Raw genomic sequence first — 12531 nt, 5'->3', positions numbered from 1 at the left:
TGGTTTCTGGATTTTGATTTTTTTTTTCCAGTTTCACCTAATTTGCTGCTTTAGATTGTTTTCATTCAAGAGATACAAGAAGAAATGAGTTATGGTGAATCACTTTGGCCATAGGTTTCCAGGCCTTATTCGTGTTGGCAGGATTTTACAAATCTTATTCATGTACTCATGTGGAGCTCCGAATCCAAATATTTCATTAGCTTTTTTATTAGTCTTTTTGTATTTGATGTTTCAATGGTATGTTTAACTAATACTAACTTCAAAATCAGGTGCCCTAATCATGCTTCAATTAGAAAAAAAAATATTTGAGCAGCTAACTAAACTCTCTGGTCAGCTATTTCAGAACCTGCAAATTAGATTCATTAATGGCAAATCTACAGGATAGCAATCCTGATTGTTATGGTTTATTGATAGTGATCATTACTGTTATTTCACGTGTGAAATGCCCATAATTCACCACAACCAGTAGTGAACAATGAAGATTTGTTTCACAACAGGAAGATGATCTTTGACAATCCACCATCATCTTCTGAAATATTATGTTTTAGACTGTGTGTCTTCCTAAGCTGTGGATAAAAGCCTTTTTGGAATGTTACTGCAGACACATTTTATAGTAATAAACTACATTACAAGTGTGTAATATAAAATAACACAATTGTTTTATGATCTGGAATGCACTGACAAAAGGTGGTGGAAGCAGACTCAATAGAAACTTTTAAAAATGAATTGGATATAGTCTTGAAAATGAAACATTTGCAGGTCTAGGGGAAATAGCAGGAGAATGGAATTAACTGGATAGCTCCTTGAAAGAGCTGGCACATCCCAATGTGCCAAATGGCCTCCTTCTTTTCTATAAGATTCTATTCTATGGGAGAACTCAAATCATTTTTTCAATTGACTGAACAGACCAACAACAGACTTAACACAGCAAAAGGTAACTTCTAATGTGAGCAGGATCATAGTATTAATGACCACCCTCATGATTCCTCCATTTTCTTTTCAATTTAATGAAATTTAGAGAATGTGTACAAATAATCAGTAGTTAGCTTAAATTCCCAGATGTAAACTGCCCTTAGGGTGACTCCAAGTCTAATAGTGTTTGACAGAATCTGTGCACACTTTACTGGCTAGAATTTCAGCCACAAAGAAACTCATGTATTACCATCTCACTTATGATGAAACAAATTTTTTTTTAAATCTTAATTTCTTTGCCATTCACCATGTTGCGTGACACTATAAAAGCTATTAATTTGTAGATCAGATAACAAAAATGTCTTTAAGTGGCCACAGCAGCTAAATAAAATACAATTCATTGCAACACCCTTCCCAAAACATTAAAACAAAACAAAATTTACATCTCGACCCGCTGTGTCTACTCAAGTCAATAGTTCATCATACATCAAGCTAATTAGCAATGATGATGAAAGCTATGTTTACACAGTACCTCCTGTACTGAAGTGAATCCAAGACTGAATTCACATTACAATGAGAACACCTCTTAATTTTAACCAAACCCTCAACTTTACACTCTCTGCAGGCTAAACAGTTGCTCAACTGTTATTGTTTTCACCTCTAAGTTAAAAGAGGTCCATGTTAAAATCAAACACATTAAAACTTCTGTTATTAGCAACTAGGATTGGATTTTCCTCCACTATCCTTCCCAAAATGGCAGGATGGTAGCAGATAACAGAGTAAACCTTGTTCCTGCCCCAACTTCAATTAACCACGACCCCCCCCCACTGCCCAGCAAACCCACTAGAACTGCCACTGACCCTGCCCAGCTGATCACAAACAAATGCTAGGGCCTTGGTTCCCAACTGATTTCCCTTGCCTTTTGAAGCAGCAGCACCTTGGATAAAACCTGCTTATTTTTTTTCTCTCTTCTCGACAAGGTACGAAGACACTGCAAAATATTGAGCAAATGAGGGCCTTGGTTTCTGGCCGATTTCCCTAGAAACTGCCAGGCGAAAAGAGTCGGTAGTCCATGCGATAGTGACAGCAAACACCCCAAGTCACGTCATAAATGGAAGTGGCATTAGCAATAGCCACCTCTTCTTTCAAAATGGCCTCGGTCTTGTCCGAGGCCTACAAAAAGTCCGCTAATTGGTTGTGGATGCTGGATGAATTGGAGTTTGAGACCAAGATCGATAAAATTTGTTGAATTGCACAGATCACTTTCCACAGCTATTACCTTAAAGAGAGGTGAGCATTTTGAAAGCAGGAAAGTACTATAGTAATCAGAGTTAAATGCAATGCTTTTTTTTTAAAGCAAATGACTACAATGCTGTCTCAGTCTATTAAAAATAGATGTTTTGCACAACATTCAACAAAAAATGAATGTCTCAGAACACAAGAATCGAACATTCAGATACAATGTCTTGGCAACAGAAGACATGATATCTAGCAGCTCTCGCCACAGCAGCTAGGTGTCAATTGTCATGGAGTGACTTGCACATAAATGCATGACAGCTTTGAGATTGCTGTTCAATCTCTAAGCACAGCATGTTTAGAGACACAAAAAATGTACTTGCCTTTTGAAGAAACAGCACCTTGGATAACTGCTTACTTTTTGTTCTCTTCTCGACAGGGTATGAAATAAGTGCTATGACACTGCAAAACATTGAGCAATGAGGGATAATTGTTAAACAGTTCCAAAATGCTTAATGGCATGGTTATTCCTATTAGCAACAATCTGATTATCACATCACCCTGACTGCAAAAAGCAGCCACTGTGGCAAAGACAAAGAGAGTTTCTGGGGTAGATTTTCTTCACCACTAACACTCAATTTTACGTAGTCTTGGATGCAAAATGTTAGGTACCCATTAGCATCACCCAATACTGCCTAGATATTCTAACAGAAGTGACGCTGAACATGCTTGTTCAAATGTAAGGCTATTTCCTATCATTAATGCTGTATTAATACTGGGCATTGTTGGATTTTTGCCTTCCAGTAGAGAAGGCTTTAAACATTAGAGGTCTGCCATACCTAGTACAACTGACTGGCGAGGAATACTTTTTTGTTAACAGATTTTTTTAATATATTGCAGCCCCAGTGGTCCGGGCCATGTTAAACTGTAACAAGTGTCTCACCCCGTTCCATCCCATCCCCTGGCATGCCCCCTGACTTGGGAGGAAGCAGAATTTAAAACAAAGTGGCAACTTGAATTATTTGTATAATTTGATATAAATGGTATGCCATGATGTCAGACATTTGATCATTGGCTTTCCACCGTAAGTTGACACATATCCAAATTTACACTCCTAGTTATGGCACTGCAGGAGTGGGGGTGACTGGAGAAAGAGTTGAAGCGAAATGTAGCATACCCTATCTGAGAAAAGTTAAATAAGCACAGATCAGGACCAGAGCATTGGTTCAGTACTTCACTAGACGGTACCTTATACTACAGTTATTTCTAGAGAGAGTTAATCTCTCCTTACAAAAGGAATTCATGCAGAAAAAAAGGCAATTAAAACCACAAACTATACTTTTCTTTCAATAAATTGCTGTTTTTTTTTTAAAACAATCAGTACTATAAGTTGAAAAAATTGTTAAAAATACATACACACATATAATTCTCTTTAACATGCCTTGTCATTACATATTTAAAACATATTACAGTGCTGCAGTTCTTGCCTCCAGCATTACATCTGGTCTGTCTCTTCAGCTCATTTCCAACTGACAGGCAGCTTAAATCATTTACGTTCAAATGCATAACTTGGATTTCAGTCTCTCTCTCGACTACTGCAAATAAATAAATCAAGAGGAGAACCAGTGTCCTGATTTTACTCTTCAGCAGCACTTATCCCCTTGGAACACCAATGTCAATGGCACCAAGTAAGTAACAGACTTTCCACAACTTTGGCAATTAAACCATACCCTGCTGAAATTAGGTGGTGAGGAGCTAGTGTAATTTGCTATTACTTTAACATCCCTCCCACAGACAAAGATCCAAACTGCAGCCTTTTTGCCTTTGATGGCACCCTGCTTAGTGAGTTGGAGAAGCAGAAATGCAGACTGGCACTTTTCTCTCTTCTGCACCCAAAAAGTAGCACAGTTCTCTCCAGTCTGAAATGTCCAGCTAGCCAGCGAGCTAAGAACAGATCAAACAGAAAAGCCATACAATAAGTTTTAGGCGTATCTCTGAAATGCCCTCTCCCATATTAACCAGGGCATCCTTACACTTACAGGCTAAAATGGTGTACTAGATTCTTAAGCCAAAGAAAAAAATAGCGAAATCACAATTTCTGCAAAAGGAAACACTCTTGGTTCCAAGTGTCAACCAAAATTCCACCCTTTCAAAATATTGCAGATTGAGAGGGATATTTTGAATGGCAGTCAAAGCAGGCACTTCAACTTTAGGAGCCAAATGCTCAATTACTCAGTTACTATGGCTCCTCTTAAATTAAGTTAATTTCCAGTAATACTAAATTAAATTTATACTAAGGACTGAATCAAAAATGTTTGAATCAGTAGCTCCTTGTTCTAGAGTTTCGTCCACTTACTCCTTCACTGTGATGGATGTATCTATTGATTGTCTCCTCCTCTATTTTTATCCAATTGACAAAAGTGCCTGTTTATCTTTCAGTCATCAGTCTGATGCAGGTTTTACACACACACACATACACAAACACATACACACACCTCTGCATTTTTTTCATTTTACGTTATGAACACCTGTGTGTAGCCATGGAAGGAGAAAGGATGAATTATTTGATATGAGGAGAAATTTCTTCACTCAGAGGGTTGACGATCTTTGGAATTCTTTATCCCAGATGGCTGTGGCGCTTAATCATTAAATATGTCCAAGATAGAAATCGACAGATTTGTGGATACTAAGGGAATTAAGGGACATGGGGATAGTGCAAGATGTGGAGTTGAGGTAGAAAATCAGCCATGATTGTACTGAATGCCAAAGCCAGCACCTATTTCTTATGAGTACTAATATCCAGTAATAAATATCTGATATTGTAGCCATATAACTGAATAAACCTTGATAATTTCTCTCAACATAGACTTGGCCTACTGTGATTTTTTGTGCCATATTTATACTAGCAATACAGTTTTGGTACAAAGTCCAGCACAGTGCACCTAATCACATGTTGCTTGGGGGCTTGACCTCTAAACATAACATAGCTGATCACATGGCAATAGAAAGAATTAGCATTATAAAGTTCCTTAGCATGTCCATCAGAAACATCCCAAAGCACTTCCCATGCAAAGAATTAACTTGAAATGCAGTCACTGCTGTTATGTAGGTGAACTGCTGTAGTATAGAGTAACGATGCTCCAGGCATCTGTCTTCCAAATGCTACTGGTTTGGTATGAATGCTTAATGTACTCATGCCAAATTCTTGTCAATGTCATTTGAGAGCTGCTGTTAACCTGTTTATGTCAAAGGGTTAAAGTCCATGTTAAAATGGAGAAGAATTTAAGCATTTGTATTGAAACAGCACAATTGCAAAACCCGCTCCACAACAACTGCTACATTAGTATCGTAGAATCAGCCACTTTAGATAAGATAATGTGTGTGTGGGGATGATTTAGATTTTAACAACCCAGTGGCCGAACAGCAAAGCACAGTGGCTGCCTGCTTATGCCAAAGTGAAGAGGCTGGAAATATTCTGAGGCCCAGTTCTCAGTTAAATAAAGCTGATGAGCTGCCGCCACAAACAGTCATCCCAATACAGATTGCCAGATTCTGGACTTCTTCTCCTAGCCCCACAAAAAAATGTAAGACTTGCCTATTTTGTGGTCAACTTCTGTACTGCTCGAAGCATACACAGCATTAGGACCTCTCTACTTGCATATTAAAAGGACATACCACCTGAAAAAGGCAGGCGCCAGGCTCCTTTAATAATGGTGGCGGCTGAGGCATAAGTGTAAGTAGGCTGGCAAGTCTACTGACTCAATTTTGAGGATGTTATTGACTTGTCAGTGCCGATTTGGCCGCGTTAAACATCAGTCCGTATGTGTTTGGGAGACAGACAGTGTGAGGTAAATATATAACCTTCTTAAACGATTAGCACTAATTCAAAGGTAAATAAAACTGTTAGGTGATCCAAGGCTGTATATTGCAATAAATATTGTCAGCCAGGTAAAGTGAAACCCAAAGCACTCAGTTAAAACTAGATTCCAGAAAATAGTCTGTCCAGACTAAGAAGTGAAAACAGTAACCAGCCATCAGTAACACTATCTGGACATCATCATTATATTGGCTACTGAAAGCTGGCATTGGGTATAAAAGATTTTGGCTCCAACTGCTTAAATGCAAAATAAATAATCCATTGGCCACTCATAGTGGCAGAAAATTAGCTCAGCATGACTGTTGTCATTTTTTTCAAATTTGCAGTAGAGATCACTTTACAAGCTTAGTTTTCACTTTAGCATTTTTATATTATCAATGTGAGTTATGAGTGTTGGCACACATCAGCTTTCTTTAGCATGAGTAATGAGTAGTGAAACATTTGGTTGCAAAAAGTATCAAAACAGTCAGGTTTCTTTGCTATGAATTATGAAAGGAATGCTTATTTACGCTAACTATCCTTGATCTACAATAATGGCATTCTGCTAATGGAAGTCCTCAGTGCATCAGATAAAATGAGAGAAAATGGGTAGTGACCTTTCAATGTGTTCCATTGGTGCAAAATGCTCAAAATTTATATTGTCAGGCCCCAGCCCCCAGATTTCTCCACCCTGAGAACTGTAATTGTCACAGCAAACAACATGCACAGATTACTGATTAATTGCCCCTAGTGTAGGTAGAGTGGTAGGGAATATGGGATTACTGTAGGGTTAGTATAAATGGGTGGCTGTTGGTCGGCGCAGACTCGGTGGACCGAAGGGCCTGTTTCAGTGCTGTATATCTAAATAAAAAATATAAATGGGCGGCACAGTGGCGCAGTGGTTAGCACCGCAGCCTCACAGCTCCAGGGACCCGGGTTCGATTCTGGGTACTGCCTGTGCGGAGTTTGCAAGTTCTCCCTGTGTCTGCGTGGGTTTCCTCCGGGTGCTCCGGTTTCCTCCCACATGCCAAAGACTTGCAGGTTGATAGGTTAATTGTCCATTATAAATTACCCCTAGTATAGGTAGGTGGTAGGGAAATATATAGGGACAGGTGGGGATGTGATAGGAATATGGGATTAGTGTAGGATTAGTATAAATGGGTGGTTGATGGTCGGCACAGACTCGGTGGGCCGAAGGGCCTGTTTCAGTGCTGTATCTCTAAACTAAACTAAACTGGTATATGCAAAATACACCACTACAGTAGATGTACACAGTTGCACTTTCAATGTTCTCCATAGGTCCCCAGAGCCACAAGTAACCCCTCATTGTCTCATAGGGTTACCAACCCTCCAGGATTAATTTCCTGGATACTGCTGTGAGAAACGTAGGAGAAAAATCAGAGGGAGATTTTTAAAAATGGTGTGTTTTTTTCCATTTTCTTTGAACACTTTTGTTTATTAGTTATAAGAATACTGGAGATGAGTTATGCAGACTGTTTGGCCAGGCAGAATGGATGGAGGTGGGTGGTCATGTGATGAAAGCTCCAGGTAAACGTCCCACCAGAGCACCTTAGCAGACTAGCTGTTGTAAATGCCTCCCAGCCACAATTCACAAGTGAATAAACTCTGGGTTGCTGTTCGAGTTAGGGTTACGGAAAGACCTAGAGAAGTGGAGAGAATGAGCGAGGGTTTAGTAAATTAATTTTTTTTTTTAAAACATGGTTTATGCTCACTGAGTTTTACTTGAGAAAATCACTGCTCAAGGTTGTGGCACCAAGAAAAATCCACTGAGCACCCCTGAATTATACAAGTGAATGCAGGTTCCTCTTATGTCAAAATAACTCCTCACATTCTCAGTTCCTTAATTCCCACTACAATTCCTCTCTAGCTGAAATACTGGCACCTTCATGAAGGCCAATGTACAGAAAATGTAAAATGTTATGTGAATGAACAGCGTAGATTCACCAGGATTATACCAGGGATGAGGAGAAACTTGAGACATTTTCACTGGACAAGAGGAGATTTAATACAGGTTTTTAAAATTCTGAAGGTTTAAAGAGGATGAAAAGAAAAAGATTATTTGCTTCACTTTGGGAAGCTAATGACAAAGGTCACCAATTTAAAATTATTAAGAAAGTGGGGGAGTTGTTTTTTAAATTCTTTATGTAGATTGTTGTTAAAGCATCAAATGCTGTTGACATAAGGAGCAGCTAAAGCAAAAAATTTTGCATCTTCTTAGGAAAAGGTGGGTAAATATTTGAAACACTTGAAAATGCAGGACTCCAGGGAGAAGGCAGGATAGAGGGATTAGTTTTAAATTGCTCTAACAAAGACATAGTAATGGGCTGAATGGTCTCCTACCGTCCTTTAAACATCTATGATTTGATTCTATGTGTCTGCTGAAATGGAGATTTGCCTGCAATTGGTTGAGATCAGGTGAAAATTTATGGAAATGGGAAAGCCCAGAATATAAGGCAGCTGAAACTGTGATTAACAATAATAACAGACAAAAGCTTGGATTGCACTGAACAGTAAATAATAGGGCTATTGAGGGACTCGACAAATGGATTTGCTAAGTCTCTCAAAAGCCCTATTATCCTTTATTGCCTAATGCAGCACAATCTTGGCACAGTAAAAACAGTGTTCTATTAACACTGAAGTATCCAGTTGAAGAATTGTTCCCACATCTAATTTATTGTCCATCTAATGCTGGAACCTATCAAGACAAAAACACATAGATGCACTTTTGCAGTCCTTTGTTCTGAAAGCTGTAACTCCAGAACATCAAACACTCTCTAAGAAGTAGGACCTAAGCAAAATAACTGAGATGAGGGATGGGCAATAAGTTTCAGCTTTGCCAGCGATGCCCACATTCCTTCATGATCTGCCACACCTATGGACTTCTTGTTATGAACGCTGGACTTAGTGGTTTGTTTAGGTTTTTAAAAACTGTGATCTTTAATGCAGTTGTCATGCTAGGCCCCCACCAGCTAAGAATGAGGCACATTAATTTTGTCATGAACATTGATTTTAAACAGTTACTAGAGTTAAGAAAGGACTTGTTGAACAGATCAGCCGTGGCTGGAAAATACATTTGCATGTTAACAGTGTTTGGAAGGACAAAGCAGCCATTGTCTGACACATTCAACCCACAATGGACTTTTGATAATCAGGCGTTGAAAGTGGGGGAGCTGGCATTCCAGGTCGACTGCTAAGATGGCCAAATACACAAACGGACATGGTCAAACCAGCTAGTCACATAACTAACCTGCTGGGCAACCTGAGTTCTTTGAATTTGTACAAACAGTTTGGGCAGAAGGTCTACTTGCTCCTGGACTGAGAAGATCTCTCTCCTGTCTGCTCCCATCTCTTTCTCACAAGCCTCTGAATCCACTGAAAACACATGAACCCCAAGAGAGAAAAGTCTCCTACAGCGAACAAGGTTTAAGAATAATACTGGGCCCCAACGAAAAGCGAAATCTACCTACAATCAATGACTCTACAGTGAGCTCAACGAACCGCAACAAAAACTCTCCAGATATTGCCTCAAACCTTTGCACTTTATTTTTCTTCTCTTTTCTGTCTCTATTTGCATGTATGTATCGCGTATGCATGCTAGCGTGGGCGCATCATGTATCCATAGGCATTAATCAAATTAGAGTTTAAGTTTAATAAACTTCAACTTTTCTTGCTTAAACCTAAGAAGGCCTCTTTGTTCTGGTTTCTTTGCCTTATAATTGATAAGCGGTGAACAAGGAGTCACCAAGAGGGAGCTAAAAACATGGTGTGTTTAAAATTAAACCCTGTTACGGTAAGACCAGGTGAAGGCTGAGAGGGACCCCTTGACACCTTTCTCACCTGGTCGTAATACAGTATAAAATGGACATTTGGAGGGGACACGTGACCTCACATCATTCCGCCCAGACACAAGCCCGGAGTCTTGATTACCATGAAAACAAGGAACCCAGATCAAACCCTTTTGAAAGCAGGGGTGCAAGATTGTAATACCTAAAGGACAATGGGTTTTGCTCGCCCAGACTTACAAATTATAAACAGGGAGCCAGGGGCTCTAAAATGCACATTCGAGTTGCAATTTTTAACAAGAAAACAAATGGAAGGCCCAGGTTGTTTTGCTATAGTTAGACTTACGGTCGTCGTGAATTGTAAAAGGCAAAGAACTAATAAGCTTTGATCTGGATAAATTCAACGGGCTTTCCCAGGTCTGGAGGCTGAAAAGGAAGAAACGAAGACCAGCAGAGTTGCGCGGCCTAAATAGAGAAGGAGGAACAGCTGTACTTAGTTCACAGATACAGCAAAAGGCTGCTAAGATTTGAGACTGGTTCGAAAGTTGAGGTTTGCGGAGCAGAAGACCAACGGGGTCACCAGAAATTGCCTTATTAAACGGAAGTCCAGTAAAATGTGCTCGGAAGAGGCGAGCTACGAGGACGTTGGCTTTGAGAAGGACACTGGGAGATCCAATCCATTGCAACTGGGAGGAAGTTGGGACTTTTAACTGCAAGGATACCTTTTCAATGAGAACACTGAGTAAGGTACACATGTGGTGTGGAGTTTCTGAGCGTGTTATTAAGTTAATGGACAAAGACGAGAGTGGTCCCAAAGGAAGAGTGCTAAATTGGGGGAAGGCCAACTATACCAAAATTCGGCAGGAGCTGGGGAATGTAGATTGGGAGCAGCTGTTTGAAGGTAAATCCACATTTGATATGTGGGAGGCTTTGAAAGAGAGGTTGATTAGCATGCAGGAGAGACATGTTCCTGTGAAAATGAGGGATAGAAATGGCAAGATTAGGGAACCATGGATGACAGGTGAAATTGTGAGACTAGCCAAGAGGAAAAAGGAAGCATACATAAGGTCTAGGAGGCTGAAGAAAGACGAAGCTTTGAAAGAATATCGGGAATGTAGGACCAATCTGAAATGAGGAATTAAGAGGGCTAAAAGGGGTCATGAAATATCTTTAGCAAACAGGGTTAAGGAAAATCCCAAAGCCTTTTATTCATATATAAGGAGCAAGAGGGTAACTAGAGAAAGGATTGGCCCACTCAAGGACAAAGGAGGAAAGTTATGCGTGGAGTCAGAGAAAATGGGTGAGATTCTAAACGAGTACTTTGCATCGGTATTCACCGAGGAGAGGGACATGACGGATGTTGAGGTTAGGGACAGATGTTTGATTACTCTAGGTCAAGTCGGCATAAGGAGGGAGGAAGTGTTGGGTATTCTAAAAGACATTAAGGTGGACAAGTCCCCAGGTCCGGATGGGATCTATCCCAGGTTACTGAGGGAAGCGAGAGAGGAAATAGCTGGGGCCTTAACAGATATCTTTGCAGCATCCTTAAACACGGGTGAGGTCCCGGAGGACTGGAGAATTGCTAATATTGTCCCCTTGTTTAAGAAGGGTAGCAGGGAAAATCCAGGTAATTATAGACCGGTGAGCCTGTCGTCAGTGGTAGGGAAGCTGCTGGAGAAGATACTGAGGGATCGGATCTATTCCCATTTGGAAGAAAATGGGCTTATCAGTGATAGGCAACATGGTTTTGTGCAGGGAAGGTCATGTCTTACCAACTTAATAGAATTCTTTGAGGAAGTGACAAAGTTGATTGATGAGGGAAGGGCTGTAGATGTCATATACATGGACTTCAGTAAGGCGTTTGATAAGGTTCCCCATGGTAGGCTGATGGAGAAAGTGAAGGCGCATGGGGTCCAAGGTGTACTAGCTAGATGGATAAAGAACTGGCTGGGCAACAGGAGACAGAGAGTAGCAGTGGAAGGGAGTTTCTCAAAATGGAGACGTGTGACCAGTGGTGTTCCACAGGGATCCGTGCTGGGACCACTGTTGTTTGTGATATACATAAATGATTTGGAGGAAAGTATAGGTGGTCTGATTAGCAAGTTTGCAGACGATATTAAGATTGGTGGAGTAGCAGATAGTGAAGGGGACTGTCAGAGAATACAGCAGAATATAAATAGATTGGAGAGTTGGGCAGAGAAATGGCAGATGGAGTTCAATCAGGGCAAATGCGAGGTGATGCATTTTGGAAGATCCAATTCAAGAGTGAACTATACAGTAAATGGAAAAGTCGTGGGGAAAATTGATGTACAGAGAGATTTGGGTGTTCAGGTCCATTGTTCCCTGAAGGTGGCAACGCAGGTCAATAGAGTGGTCAAGAAGGCATACGGCATGCTTTCCTTCATCGGACGGGGTATTGAGTACAAGGGTTGGCAGGTCATGTTACAGTTGTATAAGACTTTGGTTCGGCCACATTTGGAATACTGCGTGCAGTTCTGGTCGCCACATTACCAAAAGGATGTAGATGCTTTGGAGAGGGTGCAGAGGAGGTTCACCAGGATGTTGCCTGGTATGGAGGGCGCTAGCTATGAAGAGAGGTTGAGCAGATTAGGATTATTTTCATTAGAAAGACGGAGGTTGAGGGGGGACCTGATTGAGGTGTACAAAATCATGAGAGGTATAGACAGAGTGGATAGCAAGAAGCTTTTTCCCAGAGTGGGGGAT

General features: G+C 40.4%; 1 protein-coding gene across 5 annotated transcripts in view; it reads right to left on the bottom strand.

Annotated features, from left to right (window-relative positions):
* Positions 1–12531, bottom strand: part of raraa (retinoic acid receptor, alpha a) — a 594392-nt gene that overhangs the window by 488860 nt on the left and 93001 nt on the right. For all 5 annotated transcript variants that reach the window (XM_068013478.1, XM_068013476.1, XM_068013481.1 and 2 more), the window contains one exon: positions 2532–2610. The gene's annotated coding sequence lies outside the window, so the exon portion shown is untranslated. The remainder of the gene's footprint in view (positions 1–2531; positions 2611–12531) is intronic.

Source organism: Heterodontus francisci, chromosome 33 (assembly GCF_036365525.1).
Source record: "Heterodontus francisci isolate sHetFra1 chromosome 33, sHetFra1.hap1, whole genome shotgun sequence".
In the NCBI taxonomy this organism is placed as follows: Eukaryota; Metazoa; Chordata; class Chondrichthyes; order Heterodontiformes; family Heterodontidae; genus Heterodontus; species Heterodontus francisci.
The sequence above is the reverse complement of the archived record's forward strand: the minus strand, read 5'-3'. Positions and strand labels throughout refer to the sequence as shown.